At 37.5% G+C, this 5,836-nt stretch overlaps 1 long non-coding RNA gene across 1 annotated transcript; it reads left to right on the top strand.

The window, feature by feature from the left end:
* The first annotated feature begins 1,320 nt into the window (after positions 1-1,320).
* Positions 1,321-1,646, top strand: LOC115991971. The gene is made up of 2 exons (XR_004092393.1): positions 1,321-1,441; positions 1,570-1,646. It is a non-coding gene; the product is annotated as an uncharacterized LOC115991971 (long non-coding RNA).
* Positions 1,647-5,836: the final 4,190 nt, after the last annotated feature.

Raw genomic sequence — 5,836 nt, 5'->3', positions numbered from 1 at the left:
ATTCGTTATTTTTTCCGCTGCACACATGCATTTTTCCAACACTAGATGTTGACCTTGCTGAAAAGGTACAAACAAATGTGCATAATTGGACTAGGTTGCATGGGTCACAAAAATTGTAAATGCACAAAAGCTCAAGCTGATTTGATCTTTCTGTTTTCTAATCTAGGTTATAAAAGGCATTGTAGATGGTTGCCAACAATCTGCTTGTGCTCTTTTAGGAGGAGAGGTATTTGGCTTATTTTATTCTTATTACCTTTTTAGTCTCTTGAAAAATTTGCTTGTGTCAATGAGTGCTCTCCATTTAATATATCATGTGGTTTACTCCCCAGGGGTAAGTCCAAAGGACCCTGCCTTGGCAATAGGTCTGAAGGTTAGGCAGTAAGTATTTTGTGTTTTGACTGTGACAAATTTCTACAAGCTGTGAATTATAATGGGAGGGCAAATCATGCATCTAACTGCTCTTATAATTAGTATATTAATCTAACATCCTGTTTGTGTCCTTTTCACATTAATGGGTCTCAAATGAGATAGTACCTGGAATTAATTAGTTCAAATATTGCCAGTATCTTATGTTGGCAGATTGTACGGTATGTGAGAGAGCTAACTAGCTTTTTATTCCGCTTTGAGGGTTACTTCATGATTATAGTACAAGAGGTACAGAGTTGAAGTACTTGGCTATGGAGAGGAAAGAGGGGTGGGGGGGAGGGGGTGGGTGAGTGGGTATTTTTCTTAATAAGACAACAAATTTGAGTGTACTCATCTTGTTATACCATCCCTCTCAGAATATGATGGATGTGGCCATGGCACACATACAGTTAGTTGATTGTGAAAATCATGTGTTTCAACATTTATGCTGCTTATTCAATTTGACTGGACTGTGTGTCTTGACTGGAGAGAATTAGCTTCTTACATGGTTTTAGTGAAGTTTGATTACATTTAAAACTATTGTGGCCTTTTTTCCACATTTTTTTAATTCTCCATCCCCCCTCCTATTTGGATTAAAATTAGAACGATTATGCATATTCTTTAACCTCTAGTGTGCATTTCATGGGTTTTGCTGTTGACATTGTAAAAAAAGATTCAGTTATTGATGGGAGAGACATTGTGGCTGGAGATGTCCTTATTGGCCTGCCATCCAGTGGCATTCATTCTAATGGTTTCTCTCCAGTAAGACGGTTAGTGTTTGTTTTCTAAGAGTCTTTACCATGCCATTATTTTGAAAACATCTAATGAAAAGACTTCGTTAAATATTTGAAATAGTATTTGCTGAAGTATTTCAATAAATGATGCTTTAGTCTGCCAAATTCCTTGCTGATATGTACTGCTATATTTTCACATGGTTCTAACTCGAAGTGGCCTTTCTCTGGAGCACAAAGTTCCTGGTGAAGATGTTACATTAGGCGAAGCTTTGATGGCCCCAACCGTTATCTATGTTATGCAGGTTACTTTTGCCTTCTATTTTACATTATACAGTTCAATATTGTCTTGTTGCTTAGTCTGACCTATGTGTTTTCCCCTTTCCTTCAAAATTAGGTACTTGACATAATCCTTCTCCAAAAAAAAAAAAAGGTACTTGACATAATAAGCAAGGGTGGGATAAAGGGGATTGCCCACATCACAGGTGGTGGTTTCCCAGACAATATACCTCGAGTGTTTCCAAAAGTGCTTGGTGCTGTCATCCATAATAACTCTTGGGAAGTCCCAAGTGTGTTTAAGTGGATTCAAGAGGTAAAATGTATTCTTCGTGTTGGAAATATTGAGAAAAGATGAAGTGATTGTTGGCAGAGTACTTCTGTCATCCATATATTTTTTTTTCATTGTCTGGTTTTCTTCAACTACCTATATATTTTTCATGAGAACATAAATAATTTTTTTTTCTTACTTTTTAATTAAGAGGGAAAAATCGAGGATGATGAGATGAGGCAGTCTTTTAACATGGGCATTGGGATGGTTCTAGTTGTGAGCAAGGAGGCGTCTTATAGAATACTTGAGAGTGGAAATGGAGCTTATAAAGCATACCGGATTGGTAAGGTTGTAAGTGGTGAAGGAGTGAGCTACCATTAAATTGTTGTATCATTAGTGTTGTATGCTAGTTTTTTGTATGCATTAGATGAGATGAATTATATAGTGAGTTGCACCATAACTTTCTGTGGAAATTCATGGATGAAGGAATTGGTCACATCAAAGCTGTTTTGTAGGACTTCATGACTTTTAATTACCAACAAATGGTAGTTTTGGTTGATGGCTGTGAGATGAATTATATAGTGAGTTGCAGCATAAATTTCTGTTGTAATTCATGGATGAAGGAATTGGTCACATCAAAGCTGTTTTTGTAGGACATCATAACTTTTAATTACCAACAATTGGTGGTTTTGGTTGATGGCTGTTAAAGGTGAGTTTCTCAGTAGGACATTGTTCATCAGGGATGTGAAGAGATTATTATCACATACAAGCTGTATGTGATAACTTCAAAATTAAAACATTCAGTGATCATGGATAAAAGTTTAATGGCTGTCAATATTAGATTGGTATCTTCCAAGTTCTCTTAGGTTTTGGTCTTGCTTTAAGTCATCAAGGGGTAAATCATTAAAGCGCTTTCAATTTAAGTTTCTATAAGATATTTATTTCTGGTTTGTTTCAGGAATTTGCCAATTACCATCAAAATTAATCTGGAGCTTTAAATTTCTATACTCTTCTCAACCGCTTGCTCTGTTGGTTGTGAAGGATAACCAGAATAGCTAGAGACTGGCTACTGGAGTTTGTAGGAAAATACAAATCCAAACCTCTCAATTTATTACCATGAAGGTGTAACTGATCTAGCAGTCAAAATAGTGTCAAAGATCCCGTCAAAATGTGAGATGCCCATATTAGTTTTGTTCCCTCTCCACCCAAAAAATAAAAAATAAAAAAAAATAAACTCACAATTAAAGGATAGAAAAAGAAAAGAAAAAAGAAAGGAGAGAAAATGAAGACTTGGTGGTACTCTTCCAATGGTTGCCCTTGTTGTCAACATGCTCTTTTCGCCTTCAAATTTTGTCCTGATACTGCTCTCTTATCGTTTCTGACTGTCACAGTAGAACCTGTGACATCCCTAGCAACTTTTGGCCTTTCATTGTCAAATCCCCTAATTTCCCACTCAAGTTCTTCGGCAAAAGATCTTTCTGTTCTACTGTTATTAACTCCCTGGCGGGAAAAACTACTATCACTTCTTGCATAGTCATCTTGTAAATTCTTCCATTCTCTCTCATGAGCCAATGACCACCATTTATCTTGTCTAAGAAGGGGTGCTCTTATTTCTTAAGTTTTTGCCGCTGTGTTGTGCCTCCATTTGCAAAACCAAGTGCTGGGATTCTATCCAATTGTTCTTGAACTTGCTGGACTGGCTGTTGCTCCAGATTATATTCTAATCAAGTTGAGGATGAATGTGGCTTCTAGGATGTAAGTTGTGAGCCTTTTGAAGCCTTTGTTTATTGCGTGCTTTCTCTCTCTGTCCCTAAGCGATTCTTGCACTGAAATTGTTGCTGCCAATTGTCAAAGCCATAAGGTTAGCAACAAATGCTAGACTCCTCAAGTAATCTGGGGATGAGATTCTTTGGCGGATATCTGAGAGGAGGAGAAACTATTAGAGGAATTTGATTCTGGTGAGCCAAGAGAACTCATGGAACTTCCCTTCTTTTAGAACTAAATCTTGTATCCGCTGGTTTCTGTTCTAGGCTCCTACTTGGGGGATCTGACCATATTTTGTCAAACACATGTGCGACTAGTGCAGGTATGTTTTCTGTAAGGTTGATTTTTATCAACAATCTTATTGGCTTTATTCCGTGCCAAATTTGCTTATATTTTAGTAATTACTAACCTTGTATTTAGGTGGGGATCATGTAAGAATAGTGAGTGAGAGAGTGTGAAGAAATGCTCAAGATTGTGCAAAGTAGCAGGGACTCGTGACTAGATCTCGCGGGTGGCTCGTGACTTGCAGGCTACCAGAAGTTGCACACGTGCCAAGCATACTAGAAGTTGAAGCGTCATGCCAGCTGGAGCACTACAGGACAAAAAGTACAGACTGACCGTTCTGTTAACTCGCGGCTTGAACTCACGACTCAGTCAAGTCGCGAGGCCAAGCTGCCAGCCAGCTCTGTGTTGAAAAACCTGACTCTTCGCATTCCATTCTCACCCCAGTATAAATACCCATTATACTCACGAAATGTAGAGAGCTTCTAGAGAGAATTTTGAAAGAGAAACCCTAGAGAAAAATAAGATTGACTCATCCTCAATCTTCATATAGAGTCTCTTCAAATTCCTCAACTTTCATCCTCTCCATTGTTACATTCTTAGGAGGTTCTTTACCAAAACCTTTTCTCACCATACCCAAATCTGTGAAAATGTTGTTTGTTGCTTTAGGAAGCAGTTAGGAAGGAACCAATTTCATATTAGTTGATGCTATGGTCAAGTAGTGGAATCTGGTAAGCTAGAAAAGACATAGGTTCAGGGCAACCTTATTGGAGCAAGAAGCTTGGAGGGCTTAGGTACACTGGGTAGATTAGGCTTGGAGGGTCTATTACTGTTCATGTATCCCAACTACATTTTCTAGTGGATTATTTACCGCTTGGAGGGCGGCGGAGAGGTTTTACACCGAGGGTTTTGGTTTCCTCTTCGATAACACATCGTGTGTTGTCCTTGTGTTTGCATCTCTCTTCCCTTAATCTTTGCCATTTAATTTCTATTGTGGATGCGATTTCATTTGGTTTAGACTATTTATCAATTCTGTATTAAACTTATGTTCATGTTCTGCACATTAATTGTTTGATATTAAGCTTGAATTGGTAATTTGTAAATTGGGGGTCTAAATGTTCATAGTGTTTTATACACTAATTGAACTTTCAATTGGTATCAGAGTGGGTGCACTTGTTGTGGTTTAATTACCTAAGTGCGATCCTAGACCCCTTTGCTATGGACGCAGCTATGGAAAAGGCTATGCTGAATTGTGGTTTAAATGTTTGTGATAATGACTCTATGAGTATGTTTGAAGGGTGTCCTAACAATGAACTCTTAGAGTTATTAAAAACAAAGAAACATGCTAAGATGTTTGTTTACATGCTGAAATATTTTGAAAATAAGAATCACATCTTACACAATAACCTATTTGAATCTAACTCTTTGATTAAGAAGTACAAAAGAAAAAATAGAATATTGTGTGAGAAGGTTGATAACCTGAAAAAGAAAATTCAATCTAATAGAAGCATGGAAATTGAAGATAAATTTTTGTTTGAAGGTCAAAAATGTTTGTCTCATGCGTGTCTATTTGTGCATACCTCATTGAAGGTATCTAATTCATGCTTATGATATCTTGACAGTGGCTGTTCTCGTCATATGACAGGAGATAAATCACTATTTAAGACACTTAAAGAGAAGGTTGGTGACTATGTGATGTTTGGTGATGGAAGCTATGCTCAAGTTCTCGGAAAAGGGACTATTGAGATACTTGGATTATCTCTATTGAAAGATGTCTTATACATCAAAGGGTTGAAGGCGAATCTCTTGAGCATCACTCAAATATGTGATGAGGATTTCCTTGTCCAATTCTCAAAGAAGGGATGCAAAATCATCAATGAAGAAGGGATTCAAGTCTTGGAGGGAAATAGGACTACCGATAATTGCTATGGAGTAGTTCCTACGGCACCTTTTTCGTGTAGAAATGCTCGTGTTGACATGTTGGAACTTTGGCATCACAGATTTAGGCATGCAAATTTCAAACAAGTAGCTAAAGTATCTAAACTTGAAGCAATTGAGGGACTTCCAAAGTTTGGAAAGGTGAAGAAGACTATTTGTGATGCATGCC

This window comes from Quercus lobata, chromosome 5, assembly GCF_001633185.2.
Source record: "Quercus lobata isolate SW786 chromosome 5, ValleyOak3.0 Primary Assembly, whole genome shotgun sequence".
Lineage (NCBI taxonomy): Eukaryota > Viridiplantae > Streptophyta > Magnoliopsida > Fagales > Fagaceae > Quercus > Quercus lobata.
Note: the sequence above shows the minus strand (reverse complement) of the source record. Positions and strands in the feature narration are given on the sequence as shown.